Below are 24,704 nucleotides of genomic sequence, written 5' to 3'. Positions count from 1 at the left end.
TTATCTTCCTCGCCCCCACTCTGTCTTCTCCTCTCTCCATTTATCTCTGTCTGCGCACAACAACATCCAACAGCGAGGACATCAATAACAACAACAATAATAACTACAGCAATAAAAAAAAAAACAAGAGCAACAAGAAAGGGAATAAATAAATAAACATTTTTTAAAAGATGTTTAAACTGCACTTCACAGCAGTAGAAACTGAAAGAATGTGATGTGGATCCAGTACGTTGAGAAGAAAGTGAGTCTATGGCAAGAGGAATTTTATTAATTTTGGCTTGGATCAGAGAGAAATTGAGAGGGAAGGGAGCAGTAGAGAGGGAGGGAGAGAGACACATGCAGCACTGCTTCACAAGTTGTGAAGCTTTACCCTACAGATGGGGCCTGGGGGCTTGAACTGGGGTCCTGGTGCATTGTAACATGTACACTCTATCGGGTGAACCACCAACTGGTTCCAGAAGGAGATTATTTTTTAAAGTAAAGAAAGTGAACCAGGGGACCAGATGGTAGCATGCCATCTGGTTGAGTGCACATGTTACAATGCACAAGGAATCATGTTCAAGCCCCTGGTCCCCACATGCAGGGGGGAGAAGCTTCACAAGCCATGAAGCAGTGCTGCAGGTATCTCTATCTCTTTCCCTCTCTATAACTCCCCTTCCTCTCAATTTTTGGTTATCAAATAAAGATAATAATAAAAAAAGGGAACCAGTACTTGACTGGGGGCTTAAAATGTGCCAAAATTATGCTAGGTGTTTCCTGAATATATCTTTTGTTTCTCATAGTTAAGACAGACAGACAGGAAGATTGCAGTTAAGTATAAATCTTTCTTTGAATATCCATATAGAGTATACACTCATTTTAACAGTGGAGCACATAGAAAACTTCTCATATAAAAACTGCTCTAAGACTCTGATTTTAGATAGCTTCATATAAACAATAAGGTAGTAATATTATAAAGGGATCTTAGTGATGAATTGAATAAATGTTCTGATACATCTACTTCTTGGCTTTAGAAAGTGGCAGTTCCCACCTGCAGGGGGGAACACTTCACAAGCAGCAAAGCACAAAATAGGATTGCAGGTGTATTTCTCTCTCCCCCTCACTATCTTCCTTCTGCCCCTCTCAATTTTTCTCTGTCCTGTCAAATACAACAGAAAAGGTAATAATAAAAAAAAGACCCTCTGTCTTCCATTTAATATTTTGGGCCTCCTTATCAAAAATTAGATGTCCATAGGTGTGTGTGTGTGGGGGGGGGGTTATTTCTGAGCTTTCAATTCTGTTCCACTGTCTAAATGTCTATTTTTGTTCCAGTACCAGGCTGCTTTGATTATGATGGCCTTACAATATAGTTTGAGATCTGGGAGTGTGGTGCCTCCATTTCTGTTTCTTTTTCTCAAAATTGGTGATTCTAGGTGTTTTATGGTTCCATATAAATTATTGTAATTTTTGTTCTATTCTCTTAAACCAAGTGGGACTTTGAGGGGTATTGCATTAAATTTGTATGTGACTCTGGGTAGAATAGCCATTTTGATGATATTAATTCTTCCAGTCCTTGAGCATGGGGTATCTTTCCATTTCTTTGTATCATTTTCCATTTCCTTGAATAGAAATTCATAGCTTTCAGTATATGTCTTTCACTTCTTTGGTCAAGTTTATTCCTAGATATTTTATTGATTTTGCTGCAGTAATGAATGGGAGTGATTTCTGGATATCCTCCTCTTCTGACTTAGTGTTTGTGTAAAGGAATGCCACTGATTTTTATGCAGTAATTTTGTACATTAATTTTGTAGCCTGGGTTGAAGCATGCATAACAATAAAACTGAACCATTTTTTTAAAAAAACTTATTATCTTTTTATTTATTTATTGGATAGAGACAGTCAGAAATTGAGAGGGAGAGAGACAGAGAGACACCTGCAGCCCTGTGTCACCACTCATGAAGCTTTCCCCCTGCAGGTGGGGACCAGGGGCTTGAACCTGGGTCCTTGCACACTGTAATGTGTGCACTTAACTAGATGCACCACTGCCTGGCCCCCAAAACTGAATCATTTCATCTCACCAGAAACAAGTCAGCTCCAAATGGATCAAGGATCTGGATGTTAGACCAGAAACTATCAAATACTTAGAGAAAAATATTGGTGGAATACTTTCCCATCTAAACCTCAAGGACATTTTTGATGACACAAACCCAATTTCAAGGAAGACTAAATCAAAAACAAATCAATGGGACTATATGATATTGAAAAGCTTCTGCACAGCCAAAGAAACCATCACCCAAACAAAGAGACCCCTCACAGAATGGGAGAAGAATTTTATATGCCATACATCAGACAAGAGGCTAGTAACCAAAATATATAAAGAACTCAACAAACTTAGCAACAAAAAAGCAAACGACCCCATCCAAGAGTGGGGAGAGGACATGAAAAGAATATTGGCCACAGAAGAGATGCAGAAGACCAATATGAAAACTTGATCCAGGTCACTGATTGTCAGAGAAATGCAAATGAAGACAACAAGGAGATACCACCTCACCTCTGTGAGAATGCCATACATCAAAAACAACAGCAGCAACAAATGCTGGAGAAGTACACTACTGGTGGGAATGTAAATTGGTCCAGCCTCTGTGGAGAGCAGTCTGGAGAACCCTCACAAGGCTAAAAATGGACCTTCCTTATGACCCAATAATTCTTCTCCTCAGGATATATCCTAAGGACTCAGTCACACCCATCCAAAAAGATATATGTACACCTATGTTCACAGCAGCACAGTTTGCAATAGCCAAAATCTGGAAGCAACCCAGGTGCCCAACAACAAATGAATGGCTGAGAAAGTTGTGGTCTATATATAAAATGGAATACTACTCAGCTATTAAGAATAATGAACCCACCTTCTCCAACCCATCTTGGATAGAGCTAGAAGGAATTATGTTAAGTGAGGTAAGATAGAAAGAGAAAGACAAGTATGGGATGATCTCACTTATAAACAGAAGTAGAGATAGAACAGAAAGGGAAATGCAAAGCAGAATTTGACTGAGTTTGGAATATTATACCAAATGTTAAAAAATCCTGGGTGGAGGGTGAGGGTAGACTTTTAGTTTCACTAAGGGGTGTAGGAGGCAGAGACACAGACTTTTGGTGGTGGGAAAGGTGCTGATATGTACTCCTATTAACTTACAGTATTATAATTCACTAATCAACATGAAAGGGGAAAAATAAATTGAATGTCTTGGAACTTTTTGATGAATAGATCCCAGTTCTGAGTATTTTTTCTTTCAATCTAAATACTTAAGGTTTCAAATTGGTAACATGATTGAAATTTAACAGTGGGCTTAATATGTTAATATATTTCTAACAATGACTATATCTTTGAAATATTAAATTGCCTATAATAAAAGACTAGGGAGACCAGAAGCAATTGGTTGTGTCACTAAGTAAGATACAGCTATTTGTAAATAGCAGTAAATGACATAAATCATGGTAAGGTCTTGTATGATACAGCAAAGCCTAACCATGCGATAGTCAAAATAAACCAAATTTATAAATAACTTAGTTACCATAATAATTATTGACTTCTTAAACTCTAAGACAGCAGGAACCTCCCCCATTCTGTATAAAACACATATTTCTCCCAGTCCTGGAACCTCTGGAGTGTGGCTTCCTGCATGCTTCACTTGATCCACACTATTTGATACTGCATCTGTGAATTTCAATGAAATCAATGTAACAAGTACCACCTTGACATGTTTCACTTCAGATTGTGTCCAGAGATGCCAGACATAGAATGTCAACCCTTCAGCTCCAGTACTGGGCCACCAAGTTGCAGATGCTACCATAACATCAACCCAACTTCCCTGAACAGACCAAAGCTCACTAAAGCTCACCAAAGTGTCCTGGAACCCCACCTCTCCAGAGTCCTGCCCTTCTAGGGAAAGATAGAAATAGATTGGGAGTATGGATTGACCCTCCAATGTCCACGTCCAGTGGAGAAGCAATTACAGCAGCCATACTTTCCACCTTCTTCATAATGATCCTGGGTTCATGCTCCCAGAGGGATGAAGAAAGCTTCCAATGGAGGGGACGGGATGTGGAACTCTGGTGGTGGGAATTGTGTGGAATTGTACCCCTCTTGTTCTACAGTCTTGTCAATCATTATTAAATCAATTTTAAAAAGGGGAGAGAGTTTTATACCAATTTTCTTTTCTCAGGAACCTTAGAAATGAATGGTAAAACTAGATTATCTTTACAGACCACTGATACACACAATATAATTTATTGCTCAGTTAGTTAGGTACCCATCAAGTGTTACAGATGTCCTTCTCACTACCACCACCTGAAAATCTAGATCAAAAGTAGTAAAGTTTCTGAAGACCTGGGAGTCTGTATTTGCATGTACACTTCCAGGATAAACAGGACCTTCATGCTTATGGAGAATAAGGCTTTCCTTTTCTAACTGGCCTGCTGGCCTGCTTCGTTGCAGTGTATCTGTTCCGTACAAAATAGCTGTTCTCCCTTCTAACAGAAATTGAAAATGGTGGCACAAGGGAAGAATCCAAGAACAGAAAGGCTTTGACCCATCCCAAGAGATTGGAATGTCATGAATATCGTTGACAGTGATTTTAACTAATATTTCAGGTAGGGCCAGGACTAGCTTAAAATGAGGGAGATATCATTTCATGCATCACCTGCTCCAAGAAAGAGCATCCCCTTCACCTTTACACCCAATAATATTTCCCACACTTTGCTCTATCATAACTCTTACATGAAAAGCGATTTATGTTCTGGGCATTCCTTATAAGTGCCCTCCTACTTAGAGTCCTAAGCCACTGAATCTGATATCTCTGGTTCTTGAAGGTTTTTGTCTCTTATTGTCTCAAAATGTTTCATTATCTATCTGGTGTCAAAACAATTAAAGCAAGAGCCTTGCTTCTCTCCAAACACTTTTGACCCAGATCATATTTTAGTTTTCTCTCACACCCTATATCTACCCCTCCATTCCATCTGTACCAAATTTATTCTAAAATATTGTATTTATTTCTTATTTTGCATAGAGATAGAGAGAAGTTGAGAGGGAAGGGGGAGGTAGAAAGGGAGAAAGAGAGATATACCTGGAGCACTGCTTCACCACTTGCAAAGTCTGTCTCCTGCAGGTGGGGACCAGCCAGAGAATAGTTTATCTTGCTGCAGCTAATCTTTTGACCAAGAAATCTCTTCCCATTGAAAGACCTCCTCTTTACACTGCTTATATACTATATAATTCAAAGCTCAATTCAAATGACAGTCCCCCCAAAAGATCTCTTTGTTTTAATTAATCATTTATATAGTTTTGGGTAGAGACAGAGAGAAACTGAGAGGGAAGGAAAAGATAGAGGGAGAGAGAGAGACACCTACAGCACTGTTTCACCACTTATGAAACATCCCCCCATACAGACAGGGCCTGGGGGCTTGAACCTAGGTCCTTGTACACTACAATGTGTACACTCAACCAGGTGTGCCACCACCTGGTCCTTCCCACCCACCCCCACCCCACTAAAAGGTCTTTTGGTGATATCTTCAAGAATTATATGTGCGAATATTTACTCATTCCAGCCCCAAATCCCAACCATACAGTTTTTTTTTCTTCCTGTACTGTCATTCTCTTCATTCACAATACAGGGAGCATGTATCTAAATATTACCCTTATAAAAAATCATATTATTTACAGTAACTGCCATTTGGACTCCTGGAGGGAGGAGTCCATTTTATTGCTTCTCTACTTCCAGTAGCTCCAGCAGTGAATGGTACATGGTGAGATCTTGGTGTACTGGCACGCCATTATGTGACTATTCTTTTTTAAGTAAGTGCACATGAATTAATACGCTTTGGGGGGAGATCAAACAAGCATATACACAGTCATTTCTTTCTCTTAATCAGCAGAATGAATTTTAAACACAGGCTGTTAGCACATTTAGGCAAATTCTACTGGGTGTGAAGACTAAGAAAGCATTTGTAACTAATAAACGACTTCAGGGTAAGTACGTGGCATAATTTATTTTGAAAATTACAGGCTGCTTGAATGCAAAGCAAGTAAGCGTTGGAGTCTAAATACCTAAAATGCTCAAAAAATGTGGACATCATGTTCTTTGTATTTAAATGCTGATGGGGAGAAATTCTATCAACAGAGCTCCATCTGTCTTAAGCCCCATACTGTTATTCATGTTATAATCCAGTATTTGTTATATGGCTTTATAATGCTTGATATTGAAAGAGGTGCTAGGAACCCAGATACTCCAAAAAAAATTCTCAGTGATCTCTTATTAACAATGAATTATAGTTCAATCTGTTGGGTTATGGAGATCCCAAAAGCAACTTTATAAGGAAAAACACTTGAAACAAGCATTAGTGGAGAGAAGCATTTATACAGAGGATAGAATGCTTGTTTTAGCAGACTATAATTTTGTTAACAGCTAAGGGAGAGAATGTTTTGCATATACCCTAATGGGGAGATGAGCAACTGTACCCATGTACCAACAGCTGTACAGTAAACCACTAACCCTTCCATAAGAGAAAAAAAATTGCATGTGTGTTTGAAAGTCACTAGAAGAGATCTTAAAAAGTCTTGTAAGAAAAAAAATGTGCTAAACTAGTAGTGATGGATGTTAAGAGTACTAACTAATTGTGATGACATGTTAAGAGTACTAACTAATTGTAATGGCAACATAAATATTGAATCACCATATCATACAACTAAATCTAAGGCCAACTATACCTCATTTTAAGAGAGAGAGAAAGAGAGAGAGACAGAGACAGAGACAGAGACTGACTTCCAGGTTAGGAGCTGTTTAGATAGATTTTGAAGGTTCAAGTATGACTGTTCCCAATATCAAGGGAGGAATTGCATTCTATAAAGTAGGAACAGAAATTTACACAAGTCCAAATGGATCTGATGTATTCTAACATCTATTTTATCATTTTTCAGATAGAGGCAAGGAAGGCCAGGAGGCAGAAAGATTGTAAAAGAGAACACAGCACTGAAGTTTTCTCCAGTGTGGTGAGGACCAGGCTCAAACTTGGCTCAGACACAGCAAAACAGCACAATATCCAAGTGAGTAATTTCTCCAGACCTATTCTATCATATTTTTAAACAGTTGATATAAATACCTCCTAACAGCCAACATAATCTATACATAATGGTAGTTTAATTACACAAACTAAACTGTAGTTGCTTGGTTACAAAATGTTTCCAAATTTATAAAACCTGTTTCTCTCTGGACTTAAGCTTCCTACCATTATTTAATTTTAGAAAGTCCAAAATTATCTGTGCTCTTCAAGGAGATGACTGAATAGGTATACACAGGAGAACCTCAAATATAATTAAATATCCTCATTCTTAACTGACCCCAGATAATATTAATGATATGTGGATACAGGTGAGGTTCTTTCCAACTCAGAAATTACATAATACCACCTCACTCAATTCGTCTCTTACTTACTGCAAGCATTGTTATGATGTCTTCAGTTCAGAAGTCAGCCCACCCAAACTTGTTCTTTACACTTGTACATTTAGACCAAATGAAAACACCCATAGGAAACAAAGTGGTCAGTAAGTGTAAAGGAGCCTTGAGGAGGAAGAGAAGCATTCTTTCACCTCTTCTGTCCTTTTTCTAGTATATTCTCTGAAAAAGTATCCTGACACTGCATTTGCTGCTTTTCGGGATGCTAAGCAATCCAACAAATTAAGTCAACCTGCAAATCATTAGTTGTGTATTCACATTATATAAACAAGTACACCTGTAATGCATATGTAAGTAGTATATAGCTATTCTATACACATACATTTGTGCCATTTTCATAAAATATATTGCATAAATAATGAATAAGTATGCTGTACTAGAATTGTGTCAACGTAAGAGAGAACATATATGTATATATGTGTATGGTTGTTGGAAAGTCATGGCACATTTCTGCATTAAAAAAAAAAAAACCAGAAAAATACATCATGGCTTTTTCAACAACCTAATATATATCTTTCCTTATATAACATTTGTACCTCCATGTAACTTGTATAGATGATCTATCTACTCAAGGATATATAGTATATAGTATCAAACTCTGTGTCTATATTATCTATATCTTCCCTTACTATCATCTAAATGTATACCTTCCCAAACTGAGACATCAAGACATTCCAGAGCTGGAAATTCATTTTGATATGTTTCTTAGATGCACAGTCATATTTTCAAAGTATAAGAAAATACTACACAGTCATGAATTTATGCTATAAATATTATCAAATCTTTATGGGGACTCGGGATTTGCCCAGTGTCTTACTCACATAATGTAGGACAATACTACCAAAAGCACGATATTCAGCTATCTGCTGCAGATGACTGAAGACAAGACCTTAGACTCCCACCAGTCAGGGCACTTGGGCCAGTGTCTTGGCATCTGCTGTGAGTGAGTCTAGTGGAGGCAGCGCAGGAAGACTCTCAGATTATACTGGCAATCCATTCAGAATGCCTATTGGATGAAGTGAGGAATCAGATACCTACATTAATGAAAGACAGCATGAAGCAGGGGGTAGAGAATACCCTAGTTTTCTGTTTCTGGCAGCACTTTACATGACATCAGTGGTGAAAGGAATCAAGCAAAGGCTTCATGGGATAAGTGGCATTTTAAATTTTCAGTGGTGGGTTGTTAGATATATAAAAAGAGTGTGAAATCATTCTAGATAACACATGTCAAAGGACATTTGCTAAGATAATCTTTGTGAAGCCCTACACCATCATCCTGAAATCTCTAGTGAATGTTCTATACAGTGAAGTATAATTCTAAATCTACAAGCTTACTCTCATATAGAATGCTATGGGAACAGTGTGTGTGTGTGTTTCCAAAATGTACATGATAAAACACTAGACTTTATAGGCTGGAATTTGAAGATGGGGTTTTTGGGAGTCTGTGAGGTCATGAGCATGGAAGCTTCACAATGGGATTAGTGCCCTTAGAATATGAGAGACTAGAACTTGGTCCCCTTCTCTCTGTGCTCTCCATCATGTGAAGATAAGAGAAGATGACAGACATCTGGAGCCAAGATGAGGGCTCTCAGCAGAGCCTAGCAGTGTTAAGACCCAGGCCACATTTATATCTTCCAGAACAGCAAGAAAATATTGGGTGTTTATGGCATTCCATGTAAAGAAATGTGCTATAGTTGCTAAACATCTGGTAGTGAATGTTGGCTTGATGCTCTGGTTCTCTCGTTCTCATTAATAATTTTTTTATATTTTATTTAATGTGTGTGTGTGAGAGAGAGAGAGAGAGAATGAGATATGAGAGCACTGTTAAGTTCTGACTTATTGTGATGCTGGGGACTGAACCTGTGAAATCAAGCACAAAAGGATTTTGTATAACCATTATGCTATCTTCCTAGCCCTAATCACATATGATTAAAGAGAAAGCCCAATGTCAAAATAAAGTATAGACACTGAGCTCAGAAATATAGTAAGTCTTCAGTGTGATCAACAAGTTCTTGGGAACTCTGGCTTAAAAGCAAAATGATGGGGCCGGTGGTGGTACACCTGGTTGAGAGTACATGTGGCAATGCACAAGGACCCAGGTTTGAGCCTACAGTCCCCACCTGCAGGGGGAAAACTTTGTGAGTGGTGAAGCAAGGATGCAGGTTTCTCTTTGTCTCTCTCCCTTCTCTACCACTCCCTTCCCTCTCGATTTCTGGCTGTCTCTATCCAACAAATAAAGAGGACAATTTTTTTTTTAAAGCAAAATGATGTAAAAGGAAACCAGCACCTCAAGTAGCGTCACTTTGTTCAACATGGATTGGCATTTTTTTTAAACCCCATGGTTTAAAAAAATCCCCATAAATTGACATTGACTGTACATTTTTCTTCTGGGCTATCACTAGGGGTTCCAGGGAGGAACAGGGAAGGAAACCCACAATACTCACCAGTTAAATACAACTCTAACTAATCCTCAGTCCTCTATCCAAAGCAACCAGCTTGTATTCATAAGAAGAATGCTATCATGACCATGATGGCTATCTACAAAATGTAATGAAATCCAAGCCTTGGGGAAGTCCTTGCTTTTTATCTGGACTAGGGTTCAAGGAGATACTACTATTCCCTTTTTTTCTTCTTGGACTGAGTTTCTGATTACACTTGGCTGTTAACATTATGGGAACAAAAGCTCACCTGTTTTCATTAACAAATGATTTACTTGTCACATGAGAGCAGAGTCAGACTTAGCCACCTTCCAGTATAAGAGATAGAAACATTTTCCACAATATTGCAAAGACTATACCATAAACCATTACCCCCCCAATAAAATTTAAAAAATAAATCCCATATTCCTTTCTTCTCTCTCTTTAAAGATGATATATTAGGGGTATGATACAGGACATAAAGTACAATCCCTGTAATTTTCTGTCGGTTTCTTATAAGTTGTTAACTATAAAATAAAACAGGTGGCAGATAAAATTAAGTCTGCTGACTCAGGAGTGTTTGAGAATTTTCCATTTTAAGTTTTGTTCTGTTTTTGTTATTATTTTTTATTTATTTTCCCTTTTGTTGCCCTTGTTTTTTTATTGTTGTAGTAGTTATTATTGTTGTTATGGATGTCGTTGTTGGATAGAACAGAGAGAAATGGAGAGAGGAGGGGAAGACAGAGAGATGGAGAGAAAGATAGACACCTGCAGACCTGCTTCACCGCTGTGAATCCACACCCCTGCAGGTGGGGAGCCGGGTGCTCGAACCCGGATCCTTAGGCCAGTCCTTAGCTTTGTGCCATGGGCACTTAACTCCCTTTGTTATTATATATATATAATATATATATATATATATATATATATATAATATATATATATATATATATTCCTTTTTGTTGCCCTTGTTATAGTTATTGTTGTTGATGTTGTCATTGTTGGATAGGGCAGAAAGAAATGGAGAGAGGAGGGGAAGACACAGAGGGGGAGAGAAAGACACCTGCAGACCTGCTTCAGTGCTTGTGAAGCAACTCCCATGCAGGTGGGGAGCTGAGGGCTCGAACCAGGATCCTTATGCCGGTCCTTGAGCTTGGCGCCACCTGCGCTTAACCGGCTGTGCTACCACCCAACTCCCCCTTTGTTACTATTTTTAGATAGACGAGAGAGAGAGAGAGAGAGAGAGAGAGAAATGGAGAAAGAGAGAGAATAACAGACCCCAAAATCCCTTCATTGTGGTGGGGGCTGGCCTTAAACCTGGGCCTCACATGGTAAGACAGCACACTATCCAAGTAAGCTGTAGTATCAGCTCCCATTTTAAGTTGTTATTTTTTCTAATAATGATGAGCCTATTTCCACTGCTCAACTAGAGATCTAGAGATATGGTACAGATCTTTAACAGAATACCTTGCAATTACAATTCTTGCAATCATTAACAGACAGCAAGCTGCAAAAATCCCTTGGGCCTGTGGGTCTTCTATTCTGGAAACCATCAAAACTTTATCTGATTAGGGTTTAAATACAAGTACTTACTCATTAACTTTCCAAGATTATCTGTTTCTAGAGAGCCAAATTTTATTTAATTTAAATGAAGTTAAAAATGTTTGAAAAGAAATGGTCAATTTGCTCCCATCAAAAAGTGAATGGTCAAGAAAAGAAAAAGAAAAACACATTTCAAAACAATGGTGCAAGTACTACACTATTATTAAGAATTCAAACAGCAGTGAGTGTAGTGTCCTCTCTCTCTCTCTCTCTCTCTCTCTCTCTCTCTCTCTTTTAGATGCATATACTTTCAGCTCTGTTTTATTGGCAGAGCTGCGGACTAAACCTGGGACCTCAGGGCTTCAGGCATGAAAGGTTAGCGCATGACCACTGTGCTATCTCCTAGCCTTGTATTCTTATTTTAATAGTTAGGGTTTTTTTTGTTATTTGTTTGTTTTTAATTTTTTGAAATCTTTTTATGATATTATTTGATAGAGACAGTTAGAAATTGAGAGTGAAGGAGAAATCAAGAGAGGAGGGGAAGACAAAGAAGGGGAGAGAAGGATAGACACCTGCAGACTTGCTTTAATGCTTGTGAAGTGACTCCCGTGAGGGTGGGGAGCCAGGGCCTTAAACCCAGATCCACACATGGATCCTGCACTTTGTATGTGCCATGTGGGCTTAGCCCACTGTGCTACCTTCCAGCCCCCAATAGTATTTCTTTTTTGGGGGGGAGGATTTTTTTTCCTTTTGTTGTCCTTGTTGCTTTATTGTTGTAGTTATTATTCTTGTTGTTATTGATGTTGTTGGATAGGAAGAGAGAAATGGAGAGAGGAGGAGAAGACAGAGATGAGGAGAGAAAAGATAGACACCTGCTGACCTGCTTCCCCACCTGTGAATCGACTCCCCCTGCAGGTGGGGAGCCCAGAGCTAGAACCAGGATCCTTACGCTGGTCCTTGCGCTTGGTGCCATGTGCGCTTAACCAGCTGCGCTATTGCCTGACCCCCCCCGCCATAGTTAGTTTTTATATTGAGTTTCCTTCCTCTGTCTGTACTTACTAATAATTACTATAACTACCCCACTAGGATCTGAAGGAAAAAGGCAATCATGTCCACGGTCAAAATTTTAATTAGAAACATCACTAACATAATTTGAGTCAGGAAATGAGAAAAAGGGAAAACAACACACCACATTGCCTCTGGGTGCTATGGAACTCTTCCTAAGGCTGAGACAACAGGAGCAGTGGTTGAAACATTTGCAGGGCCCTCTCTGCCTCCAACACCAAATTATTGGAATCCCTAGCCTCTATGCTCAAACACCCCCAGTTAAATAAAATGGTGATGGAAACTAGCATGGTACTGGCAGACTTATTTACCTGGAATGCTGCCATCATTATCTATAAACAACCAGTCCTCCATAATTCAATGTCAATTTCCAGATCAGTTGGTGGTGGTTATAAATTATGTTTCTGCCATTCCTATGAGTGAGCGCAAAGGCACTAACTACCTGGCACCAATTCAGAGTGAACAGCACTACAGAATCCACACATTTCTATCTTTAGATGACTGCAGTAGTTCATCTACTCATATCATAGGGCTCACATCATTGATCTCAAGTAGCATTTGGGCACAGAATAGATGGTGCTTAAGAGAATGAGACAGAAGAGACCTATTTGTGACCTATTTGGCCAGAACCCAGGTATTAATAGCTATTTCTAATTCTTCTTGACTTTGGCATCTTTTATGTTTGACTATAGAAAGTTTGGGCATTAATAAACATTAGTAAACATTAACAAGCACTGCTCTGCCATGTTTGCTGCTTCTTTTTTTTTTTCCCTTTATTCCCCCCTTTTTGTTGCCCTGGTTTTTATTGTTGTTGTAGTTATTATTGTTGTTATTGATGTCATCGTTGTTGGATAGGACAGAGAGAAATTTAGAGAGGAAGGGAAGACAGAGGGAGGGAGAGAAAGATAGACACCTGAAGACCTGCTTCACTGCCTGTGAATCGACAGCCCTGCAGCTGGGGAGCTGGGGTTTGAACAGGTATTCTTAGGCCAGTCCTTGCTCTTCGGGCCACATGCCCTTAACCCGCTGCTTGTGCTACCACCCGACCCCCATGTTTGCTCCTTTTAAGGCCTTTCTGCTCCCTGAGAAACTCAGAAAGAATACAAAAATATAAATTATCCATAGTTCTGTTATAGAGTGTTCAAATTAACACTTCTGCATATACACAGCTATGCAAGCAGACAACATTTCATGTGAAAACATATGGTTCCATATACTTCTGTGTATAGCAAACTAGGCTATGTTTAATGTGTATAGTATTCGCCTGCATTTAACATTACACACACAATCTATTTATACAAAGTGTAATTATGTTCTAAATTTCTTTGAGCTTCAAAGTTCACTGAGCAGACTATTTTTGAAAACTGTATTCTCTTTTTCATGCTAACTCCCTCGCATTTTCCCTGGAAGAAAATACACTAATTTCAGGAGAAACAAATTTATTATCATTCATATTTGTATGTCTTTGATTTTAAAGGTTTTAAGATAACTGTAAATATAGCCCACTGGGGCCTCATTGAAGGGGGATGATTATCCCAGTGTCACAGGTGACAAAAATGACCAATTATGGTCTTGAAAGACATTTTCATCAGATAAAATACTTCTATCTTCATCCAAATTGATAGGTATTGGGGCCAAGGAGTACTTTGGCTAAAACTAGCATCTGCCAAATAGTACAGATGGCATGAAGCTAGAGATGTGAGAAAGGGGAAAGAGCCAGATTTAATCACTCCAGCAATGGAAAGGTGTAGAGAGGAAAGTTCCTTAACCCATTCAGGACTCAAATGCAGACTTCTGTCAAAAGGACTGAGAGTATGGAAAAATAAATTCCATGAGGGGTGGAGGTAACCTGGGAGAGAGTACACTCTGTTCTGTGTGATGACCCAGGTTCAAAGTCCTGTTCCCCACAATGGAGCACCTTCACAGGGGAAGCTTCATGGAGCACTGGCTCTGGGAATGCTTCATGAACAATTGAGTGGTGATATGGGGTGTGTGTTTGTGTGTGTGTGTGTGTGTGTGTGTGTGTGTATTTCTATCTCTCACTTTCTATCTCTTTTAAAAAATATTTTATTTATTTATTAATGAGAATGCTAGGAGGAGAGAGAAAGAACCAGACATCACACCAGTACATGTGCTGCCAGGGGTTGAATTCAGGACCTCATGCTTAAGAGTTCAGTGCTTTATCCATTGCGCCACCTCCCAGATCACTCACTTTCTATCTTAAAAAAAAAAAAAAAAAAAAAGAAAAGAAATTCTGTTTTAAGCTGTGGGATCACATGGGTATAAAGTGTCAGTGAAAATATTATAGCTAAAAAAAAAAAAAGTCACCCAATGCCAAGATAACTTCGCTTATGCCTGCTCCTGAAGACAGTGTATTGTTGTCTAATGATACCTCTGTAGTACACAATGGAACATATGTAATATAATGGTTTATCTCTCATTAGTCCTTTTATCCTGTCAGACATCTTTAATCTACTAGCACCATCCCAAAAGTCAGAAAAAAAAAATGAAAGAACAACTAAGACTAAGGAGTAGATTAATCAACAATTCGGTGAATCTAAGGGGACCAAGATACTGATTAGGTGTCCTGTAGTGAAATTAGCTTTCATCTCATGTGTCAGGTGAAATGTGAGATGTGTCCTCTAAAAAGAGGGAAATGGGTGGCACACTTGCTTGAGAACTTGTGTTACAATGTGCCAGGACCCAGGTTAAGACCCTGGTCCCCACCTACAGGGGGAAAGCTTTGTGAGTGGTGAAGCAGTACTGCAGGTGTCTTTCTGTCTCCTCCCTATCAACACATTCCCTTTCCATTTCTAGCTTTTCTACCCAATAAATAAATAAAGATAATAAAAAAATTAAAAAGAGAAGATGCACATGGGGAACCAAAACAAGCTAGTTTGCCTGGTTGTTTGTACAGGCATTTTTGGGGTGAGCACAGCCATCTTCAGATTTGACTCAGTCACCCTGTGTATGATGCTCTTAAGCTGTGTGAAGTGGAGTCTTAAGGTAGATGCTCTTGGCAACATGACTCTGTCACTAAGGATCATGGTTCAAGCAATACAATTGGGCCAGATGACCAATCTGACTCTTTACAACTCTAGAATGTATATATTGATAACTCCTATTTTCCCAACCGCACTTGGCTCAGGAGTTGCTAATGGATGAATATCAATTCGGCAGTCTTCTGTCTCTAACCTCCAAAAAAGATCACTAATCCTGCCTAAGTCATATTCAAAGTGTTCTTGAAGTTCCCAGGAGAGCACAATGGCCAGTGGCACCTGTCACTTCATCAGAGTACCACTTCCTTGAGATATGCCACTTAGCCATTTCAGCCAGCCATGCCTGCCTGCTTCCTTATCTCAGAGGGATGGCAGCATATTGCTGCTTCCAGAGCAGACTGGGCTGCTCAGCTGTGCAGGACAGGTCTGTCCCTTATTTGAGAGTGTCATATTATGCCACCACAGCCAACGCAGTGCTGCCTGGTTCTTCCAACAACTCAGGTACTTGAGGAAATGGATGTTCCCTCTCCAGATTGTACAGTTTACCTGTAACCATGGGCAACTGACCATGCACAGGTGAAAACCTGCATGTATATCTTGGCTGACACAAAACTGAGCTTCTACTAGTCTGCTGTTGACAGACAAGTTTTACTAACAACACAGTGATTGACATATTTTATGGTGCAGGATGGTGGAAAGAGACCTAAGTTGGGAGTGAGAAGTTCTGCAAACACCTATCATGGGGAGAGAAGAAACTGTACCCAAGCATCAACCAATAGCCCGTATACCATAATCCCCCTCAATAAAATGATAAAAAGAAAAAAGACACATTTTGTGTTATAGATCAGTAAAGACATGAAAGAAAATATTATAAAAACCATAAGGAAAATACAGTAGTAAAATACAGTAGTAGTAGTATCACTATATCAGTAATATCATGCATCTATGATAACTGCTTATAGAAAACTCATGTATCAAGGGACAGGCATGGATTAAATTCTTTGTTTGAGGGTCAACATTATACGATTTATAATCTCTATCTCAAAAAGGGATCAAGGTAAGTGCAATGTCGTGTTTTATACCAACCTCCATATATATATATATTTAAAAGAGAGAGAGAGGGGAACAACTAGTACATCACTCTGACACATGTGATTATGGTGATCAAACTAAAGACCTCATGTTTTAAAGTCCAACATTTAATCACTATGTCACCTACTGGTTCACAGCCACCCTCCTTTATAAATAATCTGTCTATGTGTCTATACCTTGAGATGAGTTCTTTATCAAGGAATTTTGAACAAGCCTGATGCAAGAGCCAAGCACATATCAGGATAGAACATATGACTTAGATTTAAGCTACATTTATATCATGGCACAAGTTGTCTTTCTCTATTTTTAAAATATTTTTAGGGGACTGGGTATTGGCACACTCAGTTAAGTCCACACATTACTATGCACAAGGACCTGAATTTAAGCCCCTGTTCCCCACCTGCATGGGGGAAGCTTCACAAGCAGTGAAGCAGGTCTGCAGGTGTACATCTTTCTCTCTCCTCCTCTTTCTATCTCCTCCCTCCCTCTGAACTTCTCTCTGTCCTTCCAAATAAAAATAGAGACAAAATAAAAGAAAGGAAAGGGAAGGGGAGGAAAAATGGCCAAGAGCAGTTGGTTTTTAGTGTAGGTACTGAACCCCAGCAATAAACCTGGTGGCAATAAATAAATAAATACAACAAAATAAATAAAAAGACACAGAGATTAGTAAAATAGATCACTTGGTTAGTGTACCTGCCCTGATCCAAGTTTGAGCCCAATCCTCTCTACACTGGGGAAGAAGCTTCAGTGCAGTGGCACCTTTTATTCTCTTGGGGTTACTCCCCTTCTGCTATATCTGAAAAAAGTTGACTCAAAGCACAGGAGCCCTGGTGATGACAAACACTGGCACAAGGAGATATATATATTTATATACACACACACACACATATACATACGTACACACCAATTATGGATGACAAAATCCATTTCTATCAGAAACAACTGGTACAGAAAATGTCTTCATGGCAATGAACACCAAACACCTACATAAGGGAGACATACTATCTGGCAGCCAGGAAATGTTATAAATGCATTCTTTGTAGGACTCCTGACCCAGTTTAGCAACTAGTTTAATATTCAAAGGGCAGATGTGTCTTCTTCACTTTGGAAAGTCTGATTTTCAAAGACAATTTAGGTCATTGGCACCTGTGACAGCATTTCCCCTGTGAGAAAGCTCCATGGAAGCATCCATTTTCCTGTATTATTGATGGCCAAACTTGGAAAGGCCTGAGAGGCCAGACAATTTTCTCTCTGGGCAGTTCAGAAGCAGCATGTAAATCAGAACTCTCCTCTAGCTTTCCTGTTAGGGGGATGTGGGAGTGTACTGGTCACCAGAGTGGTAAGTATGAAGTTCTAATGCAATCTTTCCTTTTAAAGTCTATCTCATTTTCTTTTTTAAAATTTTTTTATATGATCTTTATTTATTTATTAGATAGAAACAGGAGAAATCAAGAGGGGAGGGGAAGATAGAGAGGGAGAAAGACAGAGAGACACCTGTAGCCCTGCTTCATCACTCATGATGCTCTCCCCCGGCAGGTGGGGGGACCAGGGGCTTGAACCTGGGTCGTTTCACACTGTAACATGTGCGCTCAGTTAGGTGCACCACCACCTGGTCCCTTCAAGTCTATCTCAACAGTCCTCTCCATGCAAAAGCATCATCAGAAATGACATTACATACACACTAAATTTTGGGATCACAATGTGAACATATTATCTTGGTGCTGAATAGGATGGAATCTTTCAGAAGTAAAACAGAACAAAGCCCACTCTCTTAAACTCCCAACTCCCTTTCCATTATACAAAGGGAATCACCACCTACCTTGAATCAACAGTCATTGCTTTCTTATATCTTATGTAATTTATGTATTTTTAATGAAAGACACACACACACACACACACACACACATACACGACAGTGATCAGAGAACAGCTGAACTAAGATTATGGTGATATTGGGGGTTGTACTTGGGACCTGAGACCCTCAGTCATTAGTCTTTTGCAGAACCATTATGCTGTCTCCCCAGCACAACAGTCATTGCTTCCAAGTTGGGCCAATTCTACATGTGATTTCTGAGACCTAGGAGTGAATGTAAACTCATCACTGTGCTACTAGTACCTAGTTTAGACTCTGCCATACAAGTGATTTCTGCAAATGTTTGAACTCCCCCCCCCCCAAGGGAAGGGGAATTTTTAATTTTTATTTTATTTTTTGCCTCCAGGGTTATTGCTGGGGCTCAGTACCTGCACTACTAATCCACTGCTCTTGGAGGCTATTTTTTCCCCTTTTTTGTTGCTTTTGTTATTTATCATTGTTGTTATTATTGTTGTTGTTGTCATTGCTATCACTGTTGGATAGGACAGAGAGAAATGGAGAGAGGAGGGGAAGACAGAGAGGGGGAGAGAAAGATAGACACCTGCAGAGCTGCTTCACCACTTGTGACAACCCTGCAAGTGGGTAGCCGGGGGCTTGAATCAGGATCCTTACACCAGTCCTTGTGCTTTGCACTTAACTATATGCACTTAACCCACTGTGATACCTCCTACCCCCAGGACATTGCAATCTACCCCCAGGACATGTCCACCCAGGACATTTTAGAAGCAAGTCAAAGTGTTAAATTCAAATGACCGAGCATTTCACAAGGGACTCTTCTTGTTTCCCATTCCAGTTTTGCTACTTTTCCAGCTGCTCTACTTAACTCTGCTACACTCAGTTTCAAGCCACCCAACAGGCCATATTTTTCCACACCACCATTGATGTGGATGCATTCTTCCAGAAATGTCTTTTCTCTCCCTCCCTTACTGCTAAAATCCTAATAATTTCAGGTTTACAAAAAAGTAAGTATAGCTCATTTTAATTTTTGCTTTTTTTTTTTATATAGGAAATTGAGAAGGAGGAACAGATATATAGGAAGAGAAAGAGAGAGACAGCTGCAGACCTGCTTCACGACTCATAAAGCTTCTCCCATGAAGGCTTAAACCCAAGTCCTTGTGCAGATGTGCCACTTCCCAACCCGTTCTGATCATTCTTTATTTTAGATGGGGAGTAGAGACAGTAACAGTAGTGGGGTGGGAGAGGGAGAGAGAGATTGGCCAGATGGTGACACACCTCCTGTTTGAGAGCTCACATTACAGTGTGCAAGGATCCAGGTTCAAGTCCCTCACCTGCAAGGGAAAAGCTTCACTACTCATGAAGCAGGGCTGCAGGTGTCTCTCTGTCTCCCTCCCTTCTCAATTTCCCTTGTCTCTATCTAATAATAAATAAAATATATACTAAGAGAGAGAAAATGGGAGATAGAGATAGAGAAAGTGAAGGAAGAAGAGCACTGCTCCACCACTCATGATGGTTCCATGTATGCTTGATAAGGTGCCCAGTCTAGTGGTTGAGCTAACTCCTGCTCCTTCTCTTATCATTTTTCTCTTTTGCTATAAGACATTTTTAACTAATTCATATCATCTTCACTCATCAGTAGATCAGAGTGTAGAATGTATAGATTCTGCCACTTGCACCGCTTATCATGGACCTTGAAACACAGGAAGCGCACTATATCCACTGAATTAAGATTTTGAGTTCTGACCCCAACACATAAACTTTGTCCCTTTCTGATAAACCAGTCCATATCCCCCTTTCCAATATTTGTGATTTAACAAAATTCTGAAGTTGAGTACATTTTTTCAAATAATCAAACTGTCCTTTTTTGTTTTAAGCAAGATATTTCTACCTTAATCCTCATTTACATAAAAGGATTTCATTTTACTAGGCTTTTTTTTTTTAGTAAGTAAAGAGAATGACATGTCTATATACTAAATTAAGTATCCACTAAAAAAGAATCCAATTTCACTCTTCTGACCTATACAATTAATGTTTATGTGCAGATGTTGACCTATAATGATATCACAAATTTACATAATGTAATACTGTCCATTTTAACTCTATAGAAATATTTTTAAAAGCTTCCAGTTTTGGTCATTTATATAACCTATCCCTAATAAAGCTTGGTCTGAGCAGCATCATTTGAGGTTTTCTCAAATATTTGTATCATTTTTTTCTTCATTGAATTCTGACTGTAGCAATATATAACATTTAAATTTTCTTATTGATAAAGTGAAAGGGCTATTAAAAAGAGTGAAATAAAAACCTTAAAACAAAGTGATAAGTACTTATTCCTTATCACCTGAGTATCCTATGAAGACTAGTCTTTCAACTTGCTGAGAAAAAAAAATGCCTATTTGAGAAGCCTTTGCCAAATAAATGTTTGGGGGTGTCAGAAGTCAAAAGTTGAGAGGAAAATAAATACTGGCAAAGTAATTTATATTATTGAAATCCTTAAAATTTACTTAACAGAGGATCTCAACAAAATGTAAGGTAGAAGACCCATACCTTCCAATACCTATACACTACTGAGTCTTTAAATTCATCCTAGGTGGAAATAGCATATTAGCAACACACTGGACTTCCATGCCTGCGGCCCTAGAGGCTCCAAATTCAATACCCATACCACTGAATTCCAGAGCTGAGCAGAATTTTGATCTATAATGAAAATCTTTTTTAAAAAATAAAAACAGATTTAGTAGTTTTCACATAATTGAGAGATTATCAGGAGTTGAAGTGGTTGGGGAGACAGAGTACTCTCAGAAACAGTCTTAAAGACTAACTGTAATTCCTACATAAATGTATATTTCTGGCACACAATATGAGAAGTCTGATGAGAGCAGTCAGTTTTTCAGTCACATGAACCTACTTTCTGAAATGTGGACACTCTGGTTTTGGTGAACTAACCTCCACAGCTAATAACAGATCCCTTTGGTAACTCTTCATGGGTGCCATCATTAACACCACTAGCGGTATGGCAACCATTTCATCTCAATTTCTTTCTTCCTTCCTTCCTTCCTTTCTTTCTCTCTCTTTCTCTCTTTCTTTCTCTCTCTCTCTCTCTCTCTCTCTCTCTCTTTCTTTCTTTTTGCCTCCAGGGTTATTGCTGGAGCTTGATGCCTGCACCATGAATCCACTGTTCCTAGATGCTATTTTTTCCCTTTTGTTGCCCTTGTTTTAGCCTTGTTGTGATTATTATTATTGTTGTTGATGTCATTGTTGGATAGGACAAAGAGAAATGGAGAGAGATGGGGAGATGAGGGGGAGAGAAAGATAGACATCTACAGATCTGCTTCATCACCTGTGAAGCAACTCCCCTGCAGGTGGGGAGCCGGGGGCTCAAACCTACGCCAGTCCTTGTGCTCTATGCTACGTGCACTCAACCTGCTGTGCTACCACCCGACCCCCCTCATCTCAATTTCTTATGGTGGATGAATCAATAACCTATGGTGTTCTGGTTTCCTCTAAAATGTACAAACTTAGAGCTGGGAGAACACTCACTAAATAACATGGCTGTCGTGCAATGTGCTTGGGAAGGGTTCAAACCCTAGCATTATATGAGAGTACCCTAACACTGGGGTAAGCTCTAGTGCTGTGGAATTTCTCCCTCTCCCTCTTCTTCTACCTCTCTTTCCCTTCCTCGTGCCACTCAAAATGAAAAGAAGGAAACATTGACCTGGAAGCAGTGACTTTGCATATGAGGAGGCTACAAAAAAGAAAGTCACAAGCTAATTTATTTTGATTTACAGTTTGTATTATTATCTAAAACAGGGGAAAAGCATTGAGTATCTCTATGCTAGACATTATTCTTTGTACTTAAAGTTATAAGTCATACATTTCTCCCAATGTGAGGTCAGATCTACAGGGATGCAGAGGTCATATGGGCTTCTAAGCTGAATATGGAACCCAGATCAGATCAAATCGATGGAGTTTCAGGCTCAGCAGAAAAAAAAAAAACTAGTATAGCCACAGGCCCATTGGAATATAACTAAAATATGTCTACTAGCTATCTATAGAATGGAGGAAAACGCTCCCCCCCCCACTCTTCATCTGCACTACTCCAGTCTTTTTTTTTTTTCTTTCTGTCTTTAATCAGTCTTTTTTGTTGTTGTTGTTTTTATTTAAGAAAGGATTAATTAACAAAACCATAGGGTAGGAGGGGTACAACTCCACACAATTCCCACCGCCCAATCTCCGTATTCCACCCCTCCCCCGATAGCTTTCCCATTCTCTATCCCTCTGGGAGCATGGACCCAGGGTCATTGTGGGTTGCAGAAGGTAGAAGGTCTGGCTTCTGTAATTGCTTCCCCGCTGAACATGGGCGTTGACTGGTCGGTCCATACTCCCAGTCTGCCTCTCTCTTTCCCTAGTAGGGTGGGTCTCTGGGGAAGCTGAGCTCCAGGACATATTGGTGGGGTCTTCAATCCAGGGAAGTCTGGCCGGCATCCTGATGACACCTGGAACCTGGTGACTGAAAAGAGAGTTAACATACAAAGCCAAACAAATTGTTGAGCAATCATGGACCCAAAGCTTGGAAAAGTGGAGAGGAAGTATTAGGGAGGTACTCACTGCAAACTCTAGTGTACTTCTGCTTTCTTACTTTGGTGCCATACTCCAAACTCAGTCAGTTTCTGCTTTGCGTTTCTACTTCTTTTTTTTACATGCATAACATTCCCCAGATTCCCATTTAACAATACACTATTCCAGTCTTTAGTTTCATTATTAGTCAACAACTTGTTTGGCTTTATATGTTAACTCTCCTTTCAGCCACCAGGTTCCAGATGCTACCATGATGCCAACCAGACTTCCCTGGACAGACAACCCCACCAATGTGTCCTGTAGCTCTGATTCCCCAGAGCCCCACCCCACTAGGGTCAACGCCCATATTCAGCAGGAAAGCAATTACAGAAGCCTGACCTTTCACCTTCTGCATCCCACAATGACCTTGGGTCCATACTCCCAGAGGGTTAAAGAATAGGAAAGCTATCAAGGGAAGGGATGGGATGCGGAGTTCTGGTCGTGGGAATTGTGTGGTGTTGTACCCCTCTTATCCTATGGCTTTGTCAATGTTTCCTTTTTATAAATAAAAATTTTTTTTAAAAAAGAAATAGACTTGTTAAGCAACAAGTCAGACCTAAAAAGACACCACCTAGATACCCTACTTACCTACCTCTTATTACACATCTCTCAGTCACTCCAAAGCTAACTTTGTCAGACAAAGTAAGGACTACTAAAGCCGAATAAGGTCAAGAGACTGGCATACTTTAATGATGAGATGACTCTTTAGTCACTTCCAGGCCAACCCATCACCTGGGGCCCTAGTCAAGAAGTTCTGACATTCCCACACAGACATGATGGGCATAGACCTCTAACAGATCCCTTGCACTACTGTCGCTAGTCATCTCCATCAGGAACAACATAATGGACCCTCTGTGGGCTCTTATAGGACCTTGCCTTCAATGTGGACCAACTGTGTAGAGTGTTCCATTCTCCGAAGGGAGGTAGGATAGCATCCTCTGCTTATCACCTGAGGAAGATGGGTCCTGAAATTAGTGCAGCCTGGAATGTTCTTAGCTGTGACCACAGAATGTGAACTCAGACCTACAGGGATGCAGAGGCTTACAGAGGCTCCTGTGCTGAATATGGGCCCCAGATCAAATTGACGGGTTTTACAGTACAGTATTTATAGACTTCCCTCTTATTTGGGAGCTACTCTCTTCCCTGATCCAGCTTTCTAGTCCTTTTTCCAACTATGGCACCATCCCCCAGACAATAACTTAGGTCACCTGCATATTGGACATCAGACTCAGGCAAAAACTAGTAGGGTCATGGGCCCCTTGGAATACACCTACAATAGACCTACTAGCTTTTTCCAAAACAGAGACCCCAAATTACTCATCTGCAATATTATTGCCTTTAGGTTCATGATTAGTCAAAACTTTGTTCTGCTTTATATCTTAAGTCTTTTTCAGTCACCAGGTTCCAGATGCTACCATGATGCCAAGAGGACTCCCCGGGGCAGACAACCCCACCAATGAGTCCTGGAGCTCCACTTCCCCAGAGTTCTGCCCCACTAAGGAAAGAGAGAGACAGGCTGGGAGCATAGATCGACCTGTTAATGTCCATGTTCAGCAAGAAAGCAATTACAGAAGCCAGACCTCCCACCTTCTGCACCCCATATCAACCCTGGGTTCATGCTCCCAGAGGATTAAAGAATAGAAAAGCTATCGGGGAG

At 39.8% G+C, this 24,704-nt stretch overlaps 1 protein-coding gene and 1 pseudogene across 13 annotated transcripts in view; both read right to left on the bottom strand.

Annotated features, from left to right (window-relative positions):
- LOC103120646 (aspartoacylase-like) overlaps positions 1-12,862 on the bottom strand; it is a 50,795-nt pseudogene extending 37,933 nt beyond the window's left edge.
- Positions 1-24,704, bottom strand: part of TRPM3 (transient receptor potential cation channel subfamily M member 3) — a 671,125-nt gene that overhangs the window by 630,341 nt on the left and 16,080 nt on the right. The gene's annotated exons all lie outside the window — the stretch shown is intronic.

Source organism: Erinaceus europaeus, chromosome 10 (genome assembly GCF_950295315.1).
Source record: "Erinaceus europaeus chromosome 10, mEriEur2.1, whole genome shotgun sequence".
NCBI lineage: Eukaryota > Metazoa > Chordata > Mammalia > Eulipotyphla > Erinaceidae > Erinaceus > Erinaceus europaeus.
Note: the sequence above shows the minus strand (reverse complement) of the source record. Positions and strands in the feature narration are given on the sequence as shown.